General features: G+C 43.9%; 1 protein-coding gene and 1 non-coding gene across 2 annotated transcripts in view; both read left to right on the forward strand.

Moving 5' to 3' along the window:
• ESPN (espin) overlaps window positions 1–25,637 on the forward strand; it is a 3,774,415-nt gene that overhangs the window by 2,451,752 nt on the left and 1,297,026 nt on the right. The window lies entirely within an intron of this gene.
• TRNAR-CCU lies at window positions 11,813–11,885 on the forward strand. The gene has a single exon. It is a non-coding gene; the product is annotated as a tRNA-Arg (tRNA).

Consider the following 25,637-nt stretch of genomic DNA (forward strand, 5'->3'; position numbering starts at 1 on the left):
CTGTGTCTATTGTTTGGGGCCGAAACATCTGCAAGAGACTTGTAGCGTATGTCATGCTTTCTCTGCTAGAGTTCTTCAAGAACGCAAGAATAAGTTGATATTGAAAGGGCTTATCAAACCTTCCTTTGAGGAAGCCTTAAATCCTCCTGTTGCTTCCAAAAAGAAAAGATCGTCGGCACCGACAAGTCCGTCGGAGCCGACTTCTAAAAAGACAAAATTGACCTCTTCTTCCTCGGCTCCACTGACTTCGGGGCCGAGGGTCGAAGGGTCTGCCTCGATACCTCCTACTTCGGCTCCATTGCCTTCGGAGCCGCAAGTTGGAGTATCGAGAGGTGAATCACCTCCATCGGTTCCAATGGCTTCGGAGCCGGTGGAAGTGTGCAGCTCAGACTCTTCCCCCTCGGCTCCGAAGAAGGCTCCTTCGGTGCCGATGCTGGTCCATGCTGTGGTGGAGTCGGCGCCGATGGTATTGGAGCCGTTTCGGAGCCGGTCCCCTTCTCTCTCGGAGCCGAGAGGAAAGTCTTCTCGAGTGTCTACCTCCTCTAAATCCTCGAGACTGTCAGATTCGGACCTGGATAGGGTTTTACAGAGGCTATTCCAATCTCCAGTGTTTACTAAAATGGTCTCGGCTCCGGCACAGTTTGCTTCGGAGCCGATCCCCCCTCCAACACATTTGATTCCTCCTCCAACCTCTTCGGAGCCGTTGGAGCCGGTGGTGGTGGAGCAATGTGGAGCCATACGGTCGGAGCAGAGACCCCTTACAAGCCTCTCGACTCCGACTGTGCTTCCTACCCTGTCCTCTGGTTCAGGGTTTGGTACTGCGACCTCTTCAGCCGGGCCCGAGGGGAATACTTTGGGATTGGGTGCTTCGGTGCCTAGTCTTCCTCTCGGAGCATCGGCTGCTGGAATTCCCAGTGCCATCGTGGCCTCTAGACCAGTGACCTCCTTGGATTCTGGAGGTCCGGCCTTTGAGGCCATGAGGAGCGCGCTGGCCATGCCTTTGCCGGTTCAACAAGATTCTACCTCACCGTCCCTAGATTTGGAGACTGGTGCCTCTGTTGTGTTGCAGCCCCCCGGCAGCGGGGTCCCAGGGCCTGAGGATACCCCCATCGGGGGTTCCCTTCTTCCGGGTGGTCTGTCCGAAACTCCTTCGGACGAACCCCCACGGAAGAAATTGTGTAAGAGGAAACACGTAGACTCCCAAGATGAGTCTATTAAATCGGATACTGACCTCGATGACGCAGAAGGGTCCCCCAAATCATCTTCGGATGATATCTCCTTCTCAGATATCTTGGAGATTCTGAGACAGAGAGGTGACTGGCAAGCCAAAACCCCTTCAGCTGAGGAGTCAGTCTTCCTCAAGGCCTTTGGGGCCCAGCCTTCCGCCTCCTGGGTGTCTCCGCCCTTCGATGAACTCCTTGATTTGGTTTCTCGAAGGGTGTGGGAACACCCTGATTCTGTGGAACCGGTGCCTGCGAGGCCCAATAAATTTTTGTCAGTCCCCCCCCCCCACAGAAGGAGTTTCTCACAAAGGGTGTGCCTGTAGATGCTTTGGTGGTGGCTTCTGCCACACAGCAGGACGTGGCAGAGGCTTCGACGTCTATTCATCCTCCTAATAAGGATTATAGGAGTATGGATAGGTACGGGAAGCGTACCCTGTCCTCAGCGGCCTTTACCTTACGGTCGCTGAACTACTTATGTCATTTTACGAGGCTCCAAAGGGATCTTCTCAAAGAGCTAAATGACTCTCTTGTCGGTAATCTACCTGAGGCGCTGGCCCCGACTGTTGGCGCACAGATGACTACCCTCTTTTCTATTGTTAACTCGTCCATGAGGCTCATCTTATATGCGGCCGAAGGGGCGAGTAGAGCAGTGGGAACAGGCGTTGCCCTCAGGAGACAAGCCTGGTTACGCTTGTGTTCGTTCACGGAGGCTTTCAAGTCTTCCTTCGCCGACGCCCCCTTTGATGGGTCATCTTTGTTTGGACCCAAGGTGAAGGACACACTAACTAGGTGCGAGCAGGAGGGCAAGACTTTGACTGCCGTTGGGGCCCGATTTTCCGCTCCTTCTAGGCCTTACCCCAAGGCTGGGAGAGGAGGGAAAATGTGGTTTAAAAAATCTCAGAAGTCTTTCCCTACTCCACCCAGTGATTCCCCCTCCAGAGGCAGGGGGGGGGGAATTTTGGAAGACGCCGCCCCAGAGGTGGCAGAGGCCCCCGTAACTCTGGAGACCGCGATTCCTTTCGTGGTTCTTCATACAACCAGCGTTCCTGAGTTGTTGCCCGACTGTGCAACTCCGGAGCCAGTCGGGGGTCGCTTTGCGGCGCACCCACAAGCTTGGGAATCCATAACAAGCGATCAGTGGGTGCTTCGCATTATTACCGGCGGTTATATCATCCCCTTCAACAAACCCCCCCTTTCTTTAAGGGAAATCCCAGACGTACCACCCAGTCAGCGGGATCAAGCAGCATTAGAGGTTTCAAAGCTGCTAGGAAAAAGAGCCATCCAGCCTGTCCCCATCGACCAGATCGGATCAGGAACTTACTCAAAATTATTTTTGGTACCAAAAAAGACAGGGGACTTCAGGCCCATTTTGGACCTCAGTTCATTGAATCGTTTCATAAAGAAGTCCAAATTCCGAATAGTCACTCTTCAATCTATTCTTCCTTTGCTGGAAAAAGATGCATGGATGTGCTCCATAGATCTCCAGGACGCTTACTATCACATTCCCATAGCTCAAGAGTCCAGGAGACATTTACGCTTCCGCCTCGGAGTCAGTCATTTTCAATTCCGAGCACTGCCCTTTGGTCTCACCACAGCCCCCAGGGTGTTCACCAAGTGTCTGGCAGTGGTAACTGCTCACCTGAGAAGTCTGGGATTCCAGGTGTTTCCTTATCTAGACGACTGGCTCCTTACTGCCACCTCCGAGCATCTACTACTCCAAGCGCTCAGAGCCACGTTCACCTTGGGCGTTTCTTGGGGATCACGTTCAATTTGCAAAATCTGTACTACAGCCATCTCAGCGTATTACTTTCATAGGCGCAGACTTAGACACAAAAAAATGCGCGCCTATTTACCGGCAGCAAGAATTCAGGTCTTACAAGATCAAATAAAATCCTGTCTCCCCTACAAAGAGCCCCGCCCATCGGATCCTACAACTGTTGGGCTCGATGGCGTCGACCATACTTTTAGTTCCCTTGGCCAGACTTCACATGCGAATTTTACAATGGCTACTGTCGGTTCAATGGTCTTATCAGGAACTTCCCTTGAACCACTTAATCATAATCACGGAAAGTTGCCGTCGAGATCTGCATTGGTGGCTTCTCCAATCAAATCTCGACCAGGGGCGACCCTTCATACCTCAATGTCCCGTTGCCACTGTGACTACGGACGCCTCCCAGGTAGGGTGGGGGGGGTCATTACCTGGACAGGTCGGTCCAAGGCACATGGCAGATCCAGGAAACGCATTTGCATATCAATGTCCTGGAGATGAGAGCGGTACTATTGGTACTCCAAGCTCTCCATCACGCTCTCCCACAGGGCCCGATTTCTATCCTATCCGACAACATGTCGGTGGTGTGGTACATAAACAAGCAAGGTGGAACCAGGTCTTACCCACTATGCAGAGAAGCCATGAGACTTTGGCACTGGGCGGTAGCTACCAACCGCTTTCTAATGGCAACGCACATACCGGGAAGTCCAATGTGATTGCGGACAGATTAAGCAGGACCATTCTTTTACCCCACGAGTGGTCCCTCAACCAGGGTATAGCTGCGAAAATATTCGACAGATGGGGTCTTCCTTGCTGCGACCTGTTTGCCAGCCCTCACAATGCGAAATGCAGCGAGTTCTTCACACTGTTTCCTTCTCAGGGACAGATTCCCAGGGACGCTCTGACTCACATTTGGCCCCCCGGTCTTCTCTTCGCCTTCCCTCCGTTCCCCCTCCTACCGAGGGTGATACAGAAGGCCATTTACATGGAGAGCGAGATGATTTTGATTGCCCCGCACTGGCCTCGTCAAGTTTGGTTTCCTTTCCTACAGAGGCATGCGATAGAAGGTCCATGGTTTCTGGATCCGGTGCCAGACCTGTTGACTCATCAGTCAGGACGGCTTCATCCGTCTCTCAGGTCCCTGAAGTTGGCAGCATGGTTACTCCACTTCCATCCTTAGTCCGAGACAATGCTCTTTCCACGGACGTGGTCCACATACTGTCTTCTTCTCATAAACCTTCCACCATCAAACTTTATTCCAGTAAATGGAAAAGGTTTGCTTTCTGGGCTCAAGAACGGGGTATAGATCCTCTCACTGCACCAGTATCGGAGGTTCTGAATTTTCTGGCCTCCCTTTTTCAGTCGGGTTCTTCAGTTTCTACCATTAAGGTTCAGCTAGCGGCCATTTCTAATTTTCATGCTTCATTTGAACCTTCATTGATGTCTCACAAACTTTGTAAGGCTTTCCTTAAAGGGGCTTGGCTCCTGAGACCTCCTTTATCTCATCCTGTCCCCCCGTGGGATTTGAATATGGTTCTTGCTGCCCTAACTGCCCGTCCTTTCGAACCAGCTGCTACTTGTGATCTAAAATTTCTGTCTTGGAAAACGGCCTTTTTAGTAGCCATAACGTCTGCCAGGCGAGTTTCAGAACTTCAAGCTCTTTGTTCTGATCCTCCTATTTGATTTTTCACAAGCATAGAGTTTCATTGAAATTAAACCCTGCATTTATACCAAAAGTGGCCTCCTCTTTCTGTATGCAACAAACTATAGAACTCCCTGTCTTTTTCCCAGAATTCTCTAATAACGCAGAATATACTTTGCATCAATTGGACGTACATAGACAACTGCGTTTTTATTTGAATAGAACCGCTCAAACGCGGAAATCTAATCAATTGTTCGTTTCCTTTGCAGCGAACAAATTGGGTCAACCAGTAACAAAACCTCCATATCTAAATGGATTAAAGATTGTATCATTTTATTTATTCACAGGCTAACAAAGACCTCCCTTTCCAGTCAAGGCTCATTCTACCAGGGCAATGGCTACTTCGTAGCTTTTCACTCCAAGTTATCAATAGATGATATTTGTGCTGCAGCAACCTGGACTTCTCCGCACACTTTCATTTCTCATTACAAATTGGATGTGGTTTCTCGAGGCAGAGCTTCCTTTGGTTCCACAGTTCTCAGGAGTGTTTTCCAATGAGCCACCCAGGATGTAGGTGCTAGGGACGCTGTCCCATCTGTCATGAATGTAGGCGAGATAGGATCCCATTACATCTTTTAGTTATGTACTTACCATAACTTCGGATGTATGGGATCCATCTCGCCACATTCATAAGTACCCACCCTCCTTCCCCCTTCCATTTGGATTTAGAGGAGCTGTAGTCCCTCTTTTCTTGGCGTTCTTTCTTGAAGAACTTTAGTTGGTTATTGTGACTACTAGTTTTTCTGTGTTTGCATGGATGTATGAAAGCGAACAAACAAGATCTGGGGAAGCAGGTGTAGTGCATCCTGGGATAGGGAGTAGCCCAGCCAATGAGAGACTTCGTGCTAGTGTATTAGTTGCCAAGTCGGAGCCGATGGATCGGCTCCGAACCCATCTGTCATGAATGTAGGCGAGATGGATCCCATACATCCGAAGTTATGGTAAGTACATAACTAAAAGTTTTCCTAGTTCTAGATGGCTCCTGGGCTCTTGTCCAGCTTCCTTCTCCTTTATGTACCAAGTTATGGTATATGTCCCGTATAACTTAGGCTACTGCAGCAGTGATCTAATGATGAATATATTACATTTGTGTAAGTAAACTTACCATGACAGTAGATGTCTGGATAGATCACTTGTGCAGTAGCCTTTCCTCTCCATCCCACAATTGTTTCTAGTTTTATGCCATATTGTAGGATTTTTATTGGTCTGGACCTTATTGAGCAGGGCTGGTAGTTCTCTTCTGAGGTAAGAAAGCTCTGAAATTGCAGTGCTCTAACCATTGCCTTATTACTTACCTTGCTCATGGCAGTAACTAGGGCACATTACTGATGCCATAAAGCTGTGGTAGCTGGAAGAACATCCCATATAGCTTACCACAGAGGTGATCTATTTGAACGTCTACTGCTATAGTAAGTTTACATATACAATTGGATTTTCTAGACTCAATTAAAATCTGTATCAGAGCTCATCTTTCACTTAACACTCCACTATCCCTTTTCTATTTAAATATACTTTGATATTAATTCCTAGTAGGGAAGGCAATCTCTAACCTCTAGTCCAAACTTCTGCCTGGCCTCATACCACTTTATTATGTTTCCTATCTACTTATTTGCTCACAATACATTGGTTCATTTGTTAATTTTCTCTAGTAAATTCCTGCCCCTCTTGCCTATTTTCTATAACTCATACTTATAGTATTTCTTATTGGCAAAAAAATCTCTTTTCCCCATTCCATTGTAGTCTTTTTAAGATTATTTCCTGTCACTTTATGAATGTAATATTATGTATGGTGGTGGTTATTGTCCTCAAAGACCTGCATCCAAAATCCTGCTTTCATATTTCTCAATACCCCCTTTAAACTGTAATTCCTTTCCACTTTGATTTATAATTTTCTGCTTGTGTTATGCATATGAGCTTTAAGTACATAGCTGTGCAATATAACTTCAAATCAGGTAATCCTAAACCACCTTCTTTTCTTGGGAGAATCAGTTTATCCCACCTAAATCTTGCCATCTTCCCCTCTCTAATGAATTCCTTCTACTGTTTATTAATTGTTGTTCACAGCTTCTCCTCTGATTGATAAAAATATATGCCTGACTTGTATGTAAAACTAAAGGGACTAAAAACGTGTTCACTGCTTGTATCTTTCTATATCCATAAACATAGTCAAGAACTTCCAATTTCTCAGTTTTTGTATTGTCTGTTAGCCTGTTCTCATATATCCTTAGCTGTCATAACAGAATATTTTTTTTAATTTAGTTTTGTTTATTTATCGTTTTGTTGATCTGATTAGTCCCAATAGGCTAGTGGCCTTGTTACATGGAAGACCCAAGGGGAAATTTGGCCAGGGCATTGGGGAACTTGCCCTACTCTTTTTGATAGGTGACATGAGATCTTTTACATCCGAGCTCACCAACTCAAACAGATGAGATTTTAGTTTAACATTTCATCCGAAAAGATAACATTCAGGAGTGTAGCACCCTACCCCATGCTGCAGTGCATAGTGTCATCAATCTAACTACCTAGTTTAGGAATACATCTCCCCACAGCCTTCTGCACCAAAGATATATGTGCTGTCTGTTACATCTCTGACAGTGGCGTCTTTCCACTTTATTATATTTTTTAATCCAAGCACCTAAATACTTAATCTTATCATGAAATAATTCATATGTGATGTGACACCCCTGCACTGGCCCAGTAATCAAGTATCCTCAATCCTAACCACTAACACCAATGAGGGACGTGCACATTGGGAGGATGACAAGTGCACACAAAGTAAAGTGCAATTTTCCCTTAAGAGCACACAGAGATCACAGTCAGTCTGGGGCTGGTTTCTCCCTCTCTCTCCAGATCCTCAATAGGACTCCCCAGTGGCACAGCTATAGGGTTAAGATCTCAGCCGAGTGGTCAAGCAAAAACATCCAGCACCCTCTCTGTTCAACCAGTGCTTCGTGTCCCTGCTCAAGTAGCTGACACACATACACACACACACTTTGAGATTTGATTTATTTGCAAACACACAGACACTTCAGGGGAAAGCTAGCACAGGTTCACCGGTTATGCCCCCTTCTGCCTAAACTATAAGGTAGAAATCACTCCCACCAACCACCCTTAATTACCAGCTACTATAAGGCCCTTCCCAAAGGGTGACTAATTATACTGTGTAATGTTACTGTTATCCAAATGGTAAGTGTGCCCAACACTTGAAGGCTATGTAGGAGTGGCCTGTACAGTGTTACCAAATACATATGCAAGTACTTTAAGAGTTTAAATATCTCTAACAAACCAGCCACAAATAAAAGGTTTAAATATATTTAATAATAGATAATAAAAGCACAAGATAATACTCAATAACTCAACACAGTGACAACAGAGTTCAAAATCACAGGAAATATTTTTAAAACAACATTGCAGGACAGTCTCACATAAATACCGAAAACATTTATACTGATCTTATTATATTCCTATCTATCTGTAAGAGAAATACTATGATCTAAGTCTTACTTACAGAGCAAAGACAAGTACTGGTGAGAGGATGTTGTCAGATCCAAAACAAGATACAAAATGCATAGACTTTCTCTCTGAGATATTTCTTAAGTTACTAAACAGACATTTCTGCTGGGTTATCTCAGATTACATCATTCTTGTCACCACAACAGGAACTTAAAATTTAACATGTGTCTGTGAAAAATACTTATCTCTGAGATGTGCAGCTGCTAGGAAGTCACAGAGCAACACAAAACCATTTTACATGTGAAACCTAGTAATTATCTCTGTCTCAAGACAATAGAAAGAACCCCCCCTAGCACTAGACATCCTGTCCCTTAGCTGAAATTAACTTTATAGCACATCATTTTCTTAAAGTTTGCAAGTTAACTCTGTATATTCCACCCTTTACATTTGCATAGGCTTGTGGTTTATACACATCTCTGCTGTTTTGCAGCAGGGTGTACTGCAGTTACATTCTTGAAGCTCAGTACAGAACATACCGTTTTATTACATTTGTAAGGTAAGCATACAAATCATATTACTATTCACAAATGGCAAAGAATTATTTACACAATTCTAGCCGGCTGGGTTGGCAGCCTTCACAGTCGTCGTCCCCCCGAAAACTCAAGCTAGTTTTTCAAGTCACCCTTGAGAAACGTTGCTTGAAAGGATTGAGCCTATCTGAGAATACATTAACGCATTCCCTGTCTTGAGAGCCCATCTGCGTTGGCATTGCTAACTGCACTGTGGTGCTGCACTGTCATATCATATGCTTGCAATCCTAGGCTCCACCTTAGCAACTTGGCATTTTGCTGGCTGGCTCAATGTAACCATGTTAGGAGATTGTGATGTTTAACTACAGTGAATTTTCTTCCATACAGATAAGGCTGAAGTTTCTGCAGTGCCCACACTATGGCTAGACATTCCTTTTCTACAGCTGCATAGCATTCCTCCCTGGGGTGGAGCCTATGACTGAGATGAACCACTGGATGCTCTTCTCCCTCTGAAGAAATCTGGCTAAATGCAGCCCCCACTCCATGGTTCGAAGCGTCCACCTGCACAAAAAAATATTTGCAGTAATCTGGACTGGCTAACACTGAGGGTACTCCCAAAGCTCCTTTAAGCTTCTGGAATGCCTGCTCACATGCTGGGGTCCACACTACCTTATCTGGCCTGTTTTTCCTTTTTAGGTCTGTGAGTGTAGCAGCTATGGTACTCTGAATAGGGAGAAACGTTCTGTAACACCCTGCTGTCCCTACAAATGCCCTCACCTGCTTTTTGGTAACAGGTGCAGGCCATGCCTGAATGGCTTCCACTTTGGCCAGTTCTACCCCAATCTTACCACTCCCCACTCTGTGTCCCAGGTAGGAGACCTCTGCCATACCCACCTGACATTTGTTGGGCTTAGTGGTCAACCCTGCCCTCTGTAGTCTGCCAAACACCTCCCTCACATGCTGAAAGTACTCCTGCCAGGAATGGCAGTAGATGGTAATATCATCTAGGTCAGCAAGGGCAAAATCTCCTGCTAGGATATGATCTACCAGCCTCTGGAAAGTTGCTGGTGCATTTTTCATTCCAAAGGGCATCTTCATGAACTCATACAAGCCAAAAGGAGTCACAAAGGCTGACCTCTTTCTAGCACTGGGAGTCAAGGGCACCTGTCAGTAACCCTTGGTAAGATCAGTGGTGGTAAGATACATAGCCTCACCCAGCTGGTCTAGGGCTTCATCTGTCCTAGGCATGGGGTAAGCATATAACTCTGTGTGACTATTTAATTTCCTGTAGTCCACACAGAACCTGGTACTGCTATCCTTCTTTGGTACAAGCACCACTGGGGAGGCTCAGGCACTGTTGGACTCCTGACTTACCCCTAGTGCCAACATTTCCTGTATCTCCTCTCTGAGTCTGTTTGACTCTCTTAGCCACCCTATAAGGAACCTGCTTAATAGGTCTTTGGGGTCCTGTATCCACATGGTGCTGCAACAGGTGGGTGCACCCTGGTTTCCCAATGAACATTTCCCCAAACTTGTGTAACACTGCTCAGATTTCTCGAACCTGGGTAGAGGATAGTTGCTGGGACATTGCTACTCTTCCACTGAGTTGTCAGTCTGAGCCTCACTGAGGAGATCAGTTATCAGATCTCCCTCAGACTCCTCCTTCAGTCCACTGCAATTACTCAGCACAAGGGTCTCCCTATCATGGTAAGGTTTCAGCATGTTAACATGTTACAGTTTTTGCCCCTGCCTCCTGCCTAGCAGTTCTGCCATGTAGTTAACATCACTGACCTTCCTTACCACCTTGTAGTGTCCCTCCCAAGCTGCCTACAGCTTATGTCTGACAGGAATGAGAAACATTACCTGCTGCTCTACTGCATACTCTCTAGCTCGAGCATTTCTGTCATACCAGATGCTTTTCTGCTGTTGGGCTTCTGCCAGGTTCTCCTGGGTCAAGCCCATGAGTTCCCTGAGCCTTGTCCTGTAGTTTAGGACGTATGCAGGGGACTTAATCAACGCGAGCTTATGACCTGCACTTACTGGGAATTCGCAACGGGTGGTGTGTACAAAGGGCAGGGACTTAATCAATGCGAGCTTATGACCCGCACTTACTGGTAATTCGCGACGTGCCACAACAGACTCCTTGTGGGCTTTCACACTCTCCCTCCTACTCATCTCAAATTAAATCTAGAGGTCCCCTCACCCTATGCCCATACAGCAAATCAAAGGGTGAAAAACCTGTGGATTCCTGGGGAACCTCTCTGTAAGCAAACAGGTGGGGCAAATACTTGTCCCACTCCTTCTTAAACTGGTCTGCAAATGCTCGTAGCATGGACTTGAGTGGTCTGCAAATGCAAGTAGCATGGACTTGAGTGTAGAGTTTAACCTCTCAACAAGGCCATTAGTCTGTAGATGGTAGGGGGTGGACTTTAAGTGCTTCACCTCACTGTACTTCCACAGACAAGCCAGCAGATCTGACATGAAATTGACACATCTGTCTGTTAGCATTTCTTATGGGAAACCTACCCTGCTGAAAATCTCTAACAAAGCATTTGCCACCTTTCCTGCCTCAATGGAGGACAGAGCCACTGCCTCATGGTTTTTGGTAGCATAATCTACTACCACTAGGATATACTTTTTTCCTGTGGAACTTTGAGTACTCAGAGGCCCCACAGTACCCATAGCTACCCTCTGAAATGGCTCCTCAATCACAAGCAAAGGCATCACAGGAGCTTTGACCTTGTCTCCTGCCTTGCCTACTTTTTGGCACTGCTCATAGGTCCTGCAGTACCCTGTTGCATCCCTTGCAATCCCAGGTCAGTAAAAGTTCTGCATAATACGTCTCTTACGTACACTTTATGCCCATATGACTAGCAAAAGGAATGTCATGGGGTAAGGCTAGAAGTGCCAGATGGTAGGCTCTAGGCACCACCAACTACTGTATTAACTCGCCCTCTAGCCCTTCCTCAGGAGTCCACTCTCTATACAGTAATCCTTTGTTCCAGTATACCGACTCTCCTTTTCCTTAAGAATCAGCTGCTTTCTTAACTACCTCCCTCAAGACTTGTAATGTAGTGTCCAAGAGCTGAGACTGTCTCAACTCTACCTTTGTGACCCTTTCCAGCTCTCCTATCAGGCCCCAGTGGCCTAATGGATAAGGCATTGGCCTCCTAAGCCAAGGATTGTGGGTTCGAGTCCCATCTGGGGTAATATAATCTTGTGGGAGGGTGGCCTAATGGTTAAGGTGTTTGCCTTACAAACACAAGATGCAGGGTTTGAGTCTCACAAGGGATAATTGGCTAGGCTTAAAATGGCTCGCAAGGGCAGTTAGCTTAGTACTAATCTATGAATCTATGGAAGTCTGATATCTTTTGACAGTGGTGCCTCACTGTCAGCTTGGGTGCTACCTCACTGCTGCCCTTGCAGTCACCCTGTCCGAGTACCATCAGTACCTATCAGCAGCTGTGGCTCACCTTCAGGCTCACTGCTACAGGGTAACTCCCCCCTGAAATAGCCACATCACCAGCCCCGGCTTCAGGTGTGGAGTCTGTCTGGGTCTCCCCCAGGCTACCAGGCCCACATTGCCTGTCTCCAAGCCTGACTGTGTGTAACTGCATGCACACAAAGTACTGCATTATCAAAATCATTCTCTATCAAGACATCTGCAGGGATATACTCAATCACACCTACTTGCTTGCTTCCTTTTCCACCCTCCCTCTCAAGGTGAACCCTAGCCAAAGGTATTTAGAATGGGGTCCATCCTGAAGCTCTTACTGGAGTGGATGGAGTGGACTGCCCAAGCAAGTACTGCTCCTCTTTAACCACTGCAGGCTTCACAATGGTTATGTCAGAGGCTTTGTTTGTCTTAGCAGTGGCCTGTTTTCCATCCACTAAGATAGGATATAAACTCTGGTGATAGTTTGTTACCCATGTTGTCTCCAGACAACTTACCACTGGCATACTGTTATCCCCCCTTGCTGGCTCCCCCACCTTTTGTTCCCCATCATACCTCAGTGGACATTTGTATGCTACATGGCCCCTCTGGTTAGATTTAAAAAATCTAAACCTTCATCCTGGCTGTCTACCTGAACTAGTGGCTTCCCCTGTTACCGGTGGACTCTGTTGGTGTGGTTTAGGCTGCCTACCATGGGTTCCCTTATATCCATGTGCAGCACTGGGTATCCCCTTCTTGGCAGTGGTGCCCTGCTTGCCAAGTAAAGATCCCCTTTTCTCCCCAGCTCATCTGCAGAGTTACATTCTCGGTCTGTCAACCAGATTCTCATATCCTCAGGCAAAGTGCCAAGGGCTTGTTCCCTCACCAAAAGGTGTGCCAGCCTTTCAAAAGTGGTGACCTGACACACATACTCTCACCAATAAAAATAAGTCTTTAGCGCAGCAATATAATCACATACACGTTCATCTGCCTTACATTTGTGCTCACAAAACTGTTTTCTTTCTTCAAGCTTTAGGCGTTAACTTAAAACTTTCCAGTAAACATTGTTTAAACTTGTCATAATTTAAGCAATCAGTATCAGGCAGTTTAGAAACAGTGGTTACAGCTTTACCATGGAGTTAGGGGGGGGTCAGGAACCATTCTCAGAGCCCTTGGTTAACATTATATTGTTTACATATTCTTTGAAATATATGAATGAGACTTTCAAATTATCACCGTCCTTATACTGTGGAAGAAGGATTCAGTTATTTTCTTCCCCATTACCTCCATGTCCCTGACGAGTCAGCATGCCCCTTTCATGTTGAAGCTGTTTCTCATTTTCTTTGACCTCCAAATGCCACAGTCTCTCTGTTGATTCTAATTTCATGTGTTCTGCCACAAGTTCAAGTCTCTCTATCTCCAGGCGGGTTTTTAAATCCGCTGAGGAAAAGGTGAATGGTCCTGTTTTTGAGGGCTGCACATCCCCATTGCCAGACTGGTTATCCTCCAAGTTGCTGGTCTGTGCTGCAGCTGCAATTAAGGCTGAAATAATTTCCTCTTTAGTCAGGTTGGTATGTACCAGTCCTTTGGGTTTGCAGACCTTAGCCAACTGGTTCACAGTCTGCTTGCCATAATCCTTTGCTGACGTTTGCCTGCTTTCCCTGACTAAACTGTAAAAATAAATAAAGCTGTTGTGAAAAATAAACTCTCTATGTTTACATTGTGGCAGCTGAAAGCACACACCACTTTAGTAATAACTGCTTACAGCCTACAGAAGTTCAATTGATATCCACACCACTGCTCAACAATATGTGATGCCCCTCCTCCTGGCCAATAATCAGGGAGACTCAATCCTCACCACTGACACCGGTGGAGAACATTCACTTAGAACAAAAATAGATACACACAGTATTTTCAGATGCAGCTCTCTCCAGCAAGCACAATTTCCTTAAGAGCACACAGGGAGCACACTCCAGTCCTGGGGCTGGACTTTCACTCCAGGCCCCAAGTATGACCCCACATTTCTATCTACAGAAATCAATGCTCTGTGTCCCTGTTCCAAGTAGCTGACGCACACACACGCACACACACACACACACACACACACACACACACACACACACACACACACACTGAGATCCGATCTTTATAGATAGACACACACACACACACACACACACACACACACACACACACACACACACACACACACACACACACACACACACACACACACACACACACACACACACACCTGGGAAAGACTGGTACAGATTTACCTGCTATGCCACCTCCACCCAGACTATAAGGTAGATTGATTGCCACTAGCCAGCTACTTTAAGTCTCTTGACAGGGTACGCAGTTTGTCATAGTAAAATTAATAGTTATACAAATCGTAGTGCTAACCAATCGGCAAGACTTTCAGGACCATGAAGCCACAGGGCCACCAAATAAATGCAATTACTCTCAAAGATTAAAATATTTTCTAAAAGACCAGCCACAAAAAAAAGGTATAAATATATTTAATAATAAATAATAAAATACAAAATATGAGAATGCTGAGTATGTATTTACAACAAACACCAGAGTTTCAATTCACAGGAAATATAAAAATAACACAGGTGGAAAGACTCAGACAGATAAAGAAAAATAATACTTTTAGCTACTCTCACTATGTTCTTCTAACTGACTGAAGTATTACTGTTCCCTGGTTAAGTTACTTAATAAAGCAACGCAAGGTGACATGGGTGAGCGGTCTTGCTATTTGCAAAACAGAGTGCTGAGTGTCTCTGTCACCTCTCTCACTAGTATCTAAATACAATTTCAGTGCTGGCTACAAAATGACATCACATCTGGTCATCTGACTTTGTGGTTCCCACACTACCTCCTCACTAGAAACTTCAGCCGGGATCTGGCACAGATGTGTCACAATCCACATAGAGCTTTGCTAAGGTTTATTCCAGCATCTGGAGACTATAAAACAATTCCAGTACTTCCACCCTTCCCGCAGAGACTAACAAACCATTCTCTGGCACCCCAGGGTACCAATTAGTTCACCACTAAGGACAATAAGAGCAGGATCCCAACCTAGACATTGTGTCTCTGGCTGCATTCAGCCCTGTGAGATAAAATCTTTATGGCCTAAACCAAGTCATTTAATTTCAAGCTATTTTTATTAAGGTTAGCTGGGCTGAGCTTAACCCCTTCCTTCACAGCATCCTCTATTAATATATATATATATACACTTCAACAGTTAACAACAATACAGTCTAACATACATGTATATTTCTTTTCTGTCCAGCAGGACCCTCTGTTGATACATTTTTAATACTAGTGACTTTAATAATATGTTTCTAATGCAAACATCTGTACAAATCAGTTTGATATTCAAATGACATAGAATTTTTTTACAAAACTCCATCTAGCGATGCTGGCATATGTTACACATGCACTGCCCTACTCTGGCATAGCAGTCACTATCTCACATCATCACAGCTAGTATGAACATAAACACTTCATAGCCATCTTTTAAAACTGAAATGGGTGTATAAAAAGCTGGGTCTGAAGGTTCTTTAACCTGTTTGGGTAATACAGACACAACAACTTTCTTCTAAAATGCTGGTACTCCTCCATTTAAAATTCTGTTAAATAGAACATTCCAGATCTTCACCACTTTCTGCCTTCCTGACTTCCAGTCTTCCACAGAAATACCGTCTGGTCCTGGAGACTTCCTTTTTGGTTGATTATACATCACCATTTTTATCTCATCTCTTCCTATCTTCGTGATTAAATGTTGAGCCTAATCTTCCTCTGCCATAATTCAGTCTTACATAAATATTTTCTTTTGTGCTTTTTCTTGATTTCCACATTTTTCTGCTTTACACAAATTTTCATAACATTTCTGAAATATGTGTGTTACCTCTAGAGGATCTGTGGTTATTTTTCTTGTCATAGACAATCTACGTTTGGTGGCTACATTTTCTACTTTCTGTTACCTAAGCTATTATGCTAAAAGTTTTTGTGCTGTAGAATTGTTATCAAAAATAGTTGCTTAATAGCAACTTTTCTTATCCCATTGGTAGTCTCCAAATACTCCCTTGTTTTCACTTTAGCACTCGGCAGTTGTTCTTGATTTGTGAGATTCCCCTTTTTGTCAACCCTTCTAAATAATTACATCCTTCCAAAATCTCTGCGTCTGTTGTTTCTACACTCAATTTTCATTTTATCCTGCTCGATAGCTATCCTGTCTGAAGACATTTCTGGTTTCCTTAATAACACTCTAATCATATTTGCTATGCATTAATTAAATTCCTCCATTTTTAAAAGGTATGATGGAAAGTGTTAGTGTCTCATTTTTGCTTCATTACTCTATATCTTTAACTTAGTTTTTATTGGTGTGTGATCTGAAATAGCTATCGATGTGTGGCAAAGCTGTCAATGAAGTACAAATGCTCCTGTGAAATATAATTTATATCTGGTCTAGCTCAGTTATTGTTCTACTACTGAATTCACATTTTCCAGACCAAATATTATGTATTTCTTTAGAAATTTGCCCTTTTTGTTTTATTTACCCTTCTAGGTTCCCTTCTTCATCTTCACTCTTGCAAATCAAATTCCAGTCCCCACTCATAAATAAATGATATTCCTTTCTGAAAGCAGGTTAGTTTTCCCATCATTTTCTTAATCTCCATAATAGTAGATCTGAAGTAGTTTACTTCATTTGCTCTTCAATCTGTGGGTATTCGGATCCGAATCGGATCAGAGATTGCAGCTTTACCAGCATCTGATCCAAGCTCCAAGCTCCTCCCCTTACCCATAATACACCTCCATCTCCTACCTCAGAAGCCTTTTGGTCCAGGGTGTCTCTGGATGATATTTGTTTTGCGGCTTCTTGGTCCTCATCTCATACCTTTATTTCTCACTATAAACTGGACATGATATCTAGAGGAAGAGCATTCTTTGGCTCCACAGTGCTCTAGAATTTCCTGACATGAGGGCCACCCAGGTGTTTAGCAGCTGGGGAGTCTGTCCCACAGGTTGAAGAGCAAATAAAGTAAACTACTTCAGATAAAGAAGTTATGTGCTCACCATAATGTCCCATCTGAGTAGTTGTATTTCATTTGTCTCCAACTGTCCCTCTCTCCTTCCCCCTGACCTTATCATTGTTTTGTTACTCTGGTATATAGGAGAGGGTGCCTCTGCGACTCTTCTGTTCATGCTTGTTAGGTTTTGTGAATAATCTTTTGTGGTAAGGTCTCATTGGGTCGGGCTTTTGTTTATAGTGCAGCAAACCCGATCTGACGGAAGGAAGGAGATGGAGGGGTATTATGGGTAAGGGGAGGAGCTTGGAACTCGGATCAGATGCTGTTGAAGCTGCTGTCTCAGATCCGATTCGGATCCGAATACTCACAAGTTGAAAACAAATGAAGTGCAACTACTCAGATAGAACGTTATGGTGAGTACATAACTTTGTTTTTTTGGTGGAATATAAATACGTGCCAGCATAATCCTTCTTCCCTGCCAGTAGCTGCTTATTATCATAAATCTAGCATTATTCCATCCATTCATCTGCAACCCCTTTTTCCCATTTTTGCACATGGGATCGAGGTGTCACTTCAACAGTGACAGTCATCTAGATCCAAGGATTACACCACTGGTGGCTAGCCCTACTGCTTAGTTCTTCCACACCACATTTTCGCATGCACACTCACACATATGGCCAATTTAGTGTCCAGTTCACCTACTGCATGTCTTTTGAATGTGGAAGGAAACCAGAGCACCTGGAAGAAATCCACTCAAACACAGGACACAGGAAGGACATGCAGACTCCACACAGAAGGTACCCCAGCTGAGAATTAAACCGGGGAACCTCTTACTGTGAGGTTACAATGCTATCCACTGTGCCGCCCCCATTATTGTCTTTTTGGTTTGTCTTCTATCACTATTGGAGACCCTGTAACTGTCAGTATTATTACTTCCCTTTTCCTTTGTCTCTGATATGTTGCTGATATCCTATCTTTGTCAAATTTACAAGCTTATTTCTATCCAAACGTGCCTCCTGCAACATGGCTATTTGCACCCAACATCTCTTAATAAAATTTAGTACTCTTTCCTTTTTGACAATGTCTGTATGGTTATTTATATTCTGTGATATATTGTCAGACTAGCCATGATGATAGAAAGCTATTACTATACTCACAAATGTTTGGCAGGCTGATGTCTTCTGTAGTTGTGTCTTCTCATCTCACTTGAACCTATTTCACATTTTTCAAATCTTTTTGCTTCAATAAAAACATTCAAGCAGAAAACTAAATACATTTTTACAACTCCCCATCCCTTTTTCATTTAGAATAAACCCACAAAAAATGTTCATATTTTAGACAAATTAAGTTTACCCCTCCAGATGGGAGCAGCTACCCCAAATTGATGGCTGCACCTATAGGCATTGCCTTGTATAAAGGTAAGGTTACTTATGCTAAAATGCACTTTAGCATAAGTAACCTTACCTTTATACAAGGCAATGCCTATAGGTGCAGCCATCAATTTGGGGTAGCTGCACCTGTAGGCGTTGCCTTGTATAAAGGTAAGGTTACTTATGCTAAAGTGCATGTTACAACCTTTGTTCCCAGTTACATTGAGTACTGTTTGTTGTTAAGCTTGCATTCTTTTGGTAAACATTAGGTTTTAGCCCTAGGAAAGAGTGCACTGGCTACCTTTAAATAAATAAACTAGATTGTGTACTGTTGTTGCAAAAGAATTCTGGAACCTCCCAAAACCAAGGACAGTCCATCGAGTCAGAATGACTATTTAAGGGATGTTGCCTCCCACGCTAACAGCTCCATTTTCCTCCCAGAAAGTCTGAATCTCCACTTTTTCTTTGGCAACAAGTAGTTTCAGACAAATGGGTTCTGAAGATCATTCATCAAGGTGACAGATGGCAGTGGAGGGAAATTCCTCCTTTCTATGGATTAATCCCTCATCTGTCAGATCAGACTCTTTTATTTCCACCTGTCCATCATCACATGCTGTCCCAGAGCATGATAGAACCAGTTCCTCTTTCACAGCTGGGGCAAGATTTTTATTCAAAGATGTTTTCAGTGCCAAAGAAAGAAAATGCTTGGAGTTCAGTTTTGTATCTTTCTTTCCTATATCTGTTTTTGATAGTGGCCCAATTCAAAATGATGTCGCTTCACAACTTTTTACATCTTCTTCCTCTTTTAATTTTCCTGGTAACACTAGATTTAAGAGATGCTTATCACATTCCTGTTCATGCAGACTTCAGGTGTTTCTTAAGGTTTTGTGCATCTGGATCACATTGTCAGTTCTCTGCCTTACCCGTTGGAGTATCCACTGCACCAAGAGTGTTCACAAATTGTCTAGCTCCAGTTATAGCTCATTGCAGGCTACAGGATGTCCACATTTTCCATAGTTTGATAACTTGCTTATCTTTGCAGAATCTTTTTTAAATTGCCAGGTCTCTATTTTGGGTTAGAGATCTCTTACACAAGCTGAAATTCCAAGAGAACATTCAAAAGTCTTTTTTGACTCTTTCAAGCATGATTGTATTTCAGGGGTATCAGCTAGAGGCATCAATTCAAAGAGCTTTTCTTCCACAGTAAAAATAGATTTTTATCGAAATCTGTTTCTAAGGATTTCCACTCAGGCTTCAGCCATTGTGAAAGACTACCTGAGGATTTTGGGTCTCATTGCATCTAATTCATATGATAGCCCTGGCAAGACTCCACATGAGAAAGATACAGTAGTATCCAAAGTCTCTTTGGTCCCAGCACCAGTGTAGGTTCATAGGTAGCATAGCCAATTTCCTTTTTAGGTCCTCAAAATAACCAATCTCATTTGGTTATAGATTGGCCTTACCCATCCCATTGTCGATAATTATATATTACCACTAATTAGAATAACTGGGATCATACCATAGATAATTTCAGGGGACCCATGCATGAGATAAAGCATTTAGGAGTTGCATCTGTCCATTAGTAGTACGGGGGCAGTCCTGGAGTAAATTTTTTGTTTCTGTTGGAGCTAAGTTGGACTTGAAAAAGGACATCCTTTAGTGTGAAGTTGTTCTATCTCGCCGTTCATTCTTTACTGCTGGGTTTAGAGCTGATCCCTCAGCTCTGAGTCGGCACCTACTGCAAAGTTTGAGGATTTCAAGTAGCTCGAGGCCAAGTCCCTATCCCATGATGCACCCTGAGTTACCCCAGATCTAGTTTGGTGCTGCAACTGACTGGAGGTTCCTGATAGCTCGGGCCAGTAAAACTTTAAATACCTTACTATTTTACAAATATTGTTGTTAGTTTTTCACTATAGTAGATAGATATTTAGGTTAGATAAGCTCTTAAAGCTTTATCTATAGAGTTCCCTTCCCTGTGTACTGTTTCCTAGCTGTATATTTGGCCTTGTTTTTTCTCATAGGCCTATTTAACTTCTCTGACAAAAAAAATTCTTTATTCAGTGACCTTTTGTCACATATATTGTTAAAATACTATTGTGTGATTACTTGTTAAAATTCTGTGTGTGTGTTTGTTAGTTTTAACTTTAAACTTGTGTGCATATATTTAGCCTATTTTTTATAAGGCTTATTAGTAGTTATAGTTAGCCTTAGTTTAAAAGGCTTCTGTGTGTTTTTCCTATAGTTAGCCTGTTTTTTATTAAAAGGCTTATTAGTACTTACAGTTAACCTTAGTTTAAAAGACTTGTGTGTGTCTGTGTGCTCATAGTTAGCCTGTTTTTGTATTTGAAGGCTAATTGATATTGCTGTTGTTGGGTGTGTCCATTTCTGTTATGGCTGATGACAAAGAAAAACACCCTAAGTCAGGTTTTAAAAAATGCCTTAATGTGGACAGAAGATGTCAGTTACTGACTGCTATGTGAATTGTGTCTATTGCTTGGGTGCCTTGCACCTACAAGAAACATGCTCTATATGCCATTCTTTTTCCTCTAGATTTCTTCAAGAGCGAAAAAGAAAGCTTATTGATAGGGGTTTGTTAAAACCTTCTTTCCAGGAGGCTTTGAGTGACCAGGGTGGATCTAGTAAGTCCTCAAAGTCCTCCAAGACTTCTGGAGAATTAAAAGAATTTAAAAAATCTAGAGAGTCTGGGACATCGGCTCCCCAGGTTTCGGAGCCAACTGTCTTCTCGTTTCGGAGCCGGTCCCCGGTCTTGGAACAAAACTCCTAAATCGCCTCTACTCCATTTGGTTCCATCAGTCCGATCATCTCGATCTTCCATACTCCTATCTGATTTGGATGTGGATCGGGTGGTGCAAAAGCTTTTACAGGCACTGGCCTTTGCCAAATTGTTATTGGCTCCGACCCAGGCAGCTTCGGAGCCGAAGACCCTTATGCCAGCTATATCTCTTCCTCCTCCGAGCCATACCGGTTTTTCGGACCCAGAGGTGTCAGACCTGCTGATTGTATAGCCTTCGGAGCTGATGCCTGCTCCAGTGTCTTCGGCTCTGTTCACTCTGACGTCCTCAGTGCCAATCAAGGACTCAAGGAGCCGACGCTCTCTGGTCGGGTCCAGGGAGGATAGTCGAACTGACTTATCGGTTCTGACTTTGCCTCTCGGGACTTCGGCTCAGATGAGCTCGGCTCCTACCTCGGGCTCGGAGCCCACTGTCCTGGTGCTGGGGGTATCGACGGTTTCCTCGGATCCGTAGGTCCCTTCGAATCGGAGCATAGGTGCCTTCGAAGCCATGAGGAGAGTTATGTCTCCCAAGACATCCTCAACTTCAGGTCTGGCTTCTTCATCCCCTAAAGCGCCTGTGTCTGCTTCTGCCTCACAGATCCTTGCTAAGCGCAGAGACCCAGAGCCTCAGGAAGCCCCATTGGGTGGCCTATGCTCTTCCAAGACCTCCCCAGATATAGATGCCCAAGAGGCAGATCTCAGCCCCAAGGTTCATACAGACCTAAACAATGGGGTGCTTCAGCCCCCAAAGGCGGAGAAGACAAATCACAACCTTACAGGAAACAGTCCCGATGACTTCCCTCTACGAATGCCAAGCACTTACCTTTTGGCAGCACCCTTAGGGGGAAAACTAGCACTTTTCTTACAAAAGTGGCACATGATCACCCAGGACAAATGGGTACTGAATATTGTTTCTCAGGGTTACAGGTTCCACTTTCACACCCTACCAAGGTCAAAAGGTATGCCAGACCTGCCACAAAATCAATGGGCAGAGGCACAAAAACAAATTTCTGCTCTCATGGACATGAGAGCTATTCAAAAAGTACCGCAGCAAGAACAGGTACAAGGATTTTACTCAAGACTTTTCTTGGTACCCAGAAAGGACAATGCCTGGAGACCAGTACTGGACCTGTCAATTCTAAATACTTTCCTGGATTTTCCAAAATTCAAAATGTTGACACTGCAGCAGCTTCTACCCATGCTGGGCAAGAAGACTTGGCTAGTTACTTTAGACCTCAAAGAGGCATACCTGCATGTCCCAATCAGGCAATCTTGCAGAAGATACCTCAGATTCACAGCTGGCTCAATGCATTACCAATTCTCTGCACTGCCCTTTGGCTTATCTACTGCGCCCAGGGTCTTCACAAAATGCCTGGCACCAGTAATTGCATTTTGCAGACAAAAAGGAATTCAAATATATCCCTACTTGGACGACTGCCTTATTCAAGCAGAGAGCAAGGACATTCTATTAAAACATCTGGTGTTTGTAAAAAGATTACTAATTTGCCTAGGGTACACAGTAAACGAAAAGAAATCAAAACTAGTGCCCTCTCAAGAGATAATACTCCTGGGTGCAAGCTTAAATACAACTGCCCAGATAGCTTATCTCACGCCAGGCAAGCAAAGACAACTGACTCATTACTTTCAGATGATGGCAACAAGGACCCAGCTACCTGCAAGAAAAATTCTGCAGGCTTTGGGCTTCATGGCATCCTGCATCCTGCTAATTCCATATGCAAGACTGCATATGAGGAAGCTACAATGGTATCTAAAAAGTGTTTGGACTCAACATTGCCACAGCCTGGAAACAATAATAACTCTTATTCCCTGCCTGCAACAGGAGTTTCGATGGTGGGCACTGGCCTGTCACCACAACAAGGGACAGCCTTTCACTTTACCCACAGCCAGGCAGACACTAACAACAGATGCATCGAATTATGCCTGGGGGGCACACATGGCAGGAAAATGTATTCAGGGCACGTGGCCCATGGACCAAATGCATCTTCACATCAATCAAAAAGAGATGCTAGCTGTACAGAATGTCCCAACAGCCTTCAAGGATCTGCTATATCCAGGACAACTACTACTAAAGATGGACAATACTACAGTTATGTGGTACATAAACAAGCAAGGGGGCACACATTCCTACCCCCTCTGCAGGCAAGCCATGACTTTGTGGAACACAGCACTGACCTATCATGTACATCTGCAGGCACAATTCCTGACAGGAAAGTAGATGTTTGAATGATCACTGCTACAGTAGCCACACCCTTCCTCCATCCCCTTTGTTTTTTGTTGTGTTGTTTATGCCAGGGTGTGGACATTTATTTTTTGTTATTCCTAGCATTGTTCTTTTAGGGCTCAGTTTCCCTGTCTCTGTTGGCATGAAAGCTCTGAATGACTTGGCACCCAAACCTGTCTTTTTAGTCAGCTCATCTCAAGCTGACTGATGGTTGGGTGCATGGAAGGTGTCCAAAAGCTTTGTAAGCTGGCAGCTATTATATCCTATGCAGGATATAACCCATATAGCTAAGGCTACTGCAGCAGTGATCATATGAAAATTATACAACTGTACTATCCAAGTTCACCTTTATTGTCTCCCTTCCTTATAGCTGTGTCCAGACTTTATCATATATGTTATGATATGTTGCTTTCATCATTGCTTCTATTGTGTTTCTAAGCCATATATCCAGATACTTAATTTCTTTTTTCCAAATTCCTGCATCTCCTGACCTTTGTTGCAACCCATTCTTAGCATTAATGACAGTTACTTGCATTTTTTCCTTATTTTGCAACCTAATTTCTTCCAAAAAACGTCTTAATATATTCTACAACTTTTTCATATCTTCTGCTGGTGAGTTAGTTAACAAGACATTGTCTGCATAAAATGATATTAACATCTTTTTTCATTCTTTGATATTCTCTGATTCCTGATTCTGTCAAAGTCTGTGCTTTTCGAGTTCAAGGTAGGTTGCAAATAAAAATGGAGCAAGCAGGCAGCTCTACCTCTTATTTCTAGATGTGAAGTTGTTCAATCTCGCTTTCATTCTTACTGATGGGTTCAGAGCCGATCCTCAGCTCCGAGTCGGAGAATTTGCAAAGCTCGAGGCCGAAGCCCTACCCCACAGCGCACCTCTACTTTCCCCACATCTAGTTTGCTGCTGCAACTGATCATGTGTTTCTCTACAGCTCAGGCCATTGGAGAGATAAGTTCACTCTTTTGTGCAAAAATTTTCAAATAATTTTATATTTACTTGTTATTTAGAGTTTACAGTGGTTAAGGACAGTTTATCCGTTTTACAGATTATCTCTCTTTTTTGGTCATAAAACCATCTCTTTTCATTTGTTGGGCGTTGGCCCTTTTTTTGTCTGTGTTTAGCCGTTAGGCTTATTTGCCCTATCCTTTAGCCAAGTTAGGCTTTTGCAGTTTTCTGCAATTTTTTGTTAGCCGGTTAGGCTCTTAGCCATTTTTAGGCTGTTTCTGTTATTACCTTTAGCCTGTTAGGCTTATTCTGTGTTTGCTAGAGACATTTAGGAATACACTACAGTAAGCTGCCTTTTTTTGTATTTGTAGCTGGTTAGGCTTAGTTTCATTTGCTAACAGTATATTGTTGTTTTTCTTTACTGACGTACTGTATTATTGTTACTATGTCTGAGAAGGCAAAATCAGGGTTTAAAAGATGCCCTAAATGCAATCAGATGTCAACTGATGGCCACTCCACCTGTGTATATTGCTTGGGAGAGGTCCATCTCCAGGAGGTTTGCTCCATTTGCCATGGTTTCAGCGTTAGAGTTTTGGCTGAAAGGAAACGTAAGTTAGTGGAGCTTGGATTGATTAAGTCTGCTTTTCAATTAGACTTGGATTCTGCTCCGGGAAAACCAAAACCTTCTTCACCAGCTTCTTCAGCTAGTTCGGTTTCAAAGGGCTCTTCGGTCCTGAAATCATCCAAGAAAGCTCCTGTCTCAGCTCCATTGTCATCGGAACCGACCGCACAGGTAGTTAGTAGGAGCCGGTCCGCAGTCTTGGAACCAGTATCTCCTACCTTGAGATCCCCGATTCTGGGTTCACTGGCTCCGTCGGTGGTTTCCTCTTGGGCTTCCAGACTGTCTGATTCGGACGTGGATTGAGTGGTATGGAGACTTTTACAGGATCCGGCACTAGCTAAAATTCTGTTGGCTTTGACTCAAGCAGCTTCGGAGCCGACAAAGTCCTCTCCAGTTGTTTCTGCTCCTCCTCTGACTTGAATGGAGACATCGGAGCAGGAGGAGGCTATTCAGTAATTTATGGAACCGTCAGTAATGACACTTACTTCTGACCTGTC

The sequence above is a fragment of the Protopterus annectens genome, chromosome 2.part1, assembly GCF_019279795.1.
Source record: "Protopterus annectens isolate FY-2018-M chromosome 2.part1, PAN1.0, whole genome shotgun sequence".
NCBI lineage: Eukaryota > Metazoa > Chordata > Ceratodontiformes > Protopteridae > Protopterus > Protopterus annectens.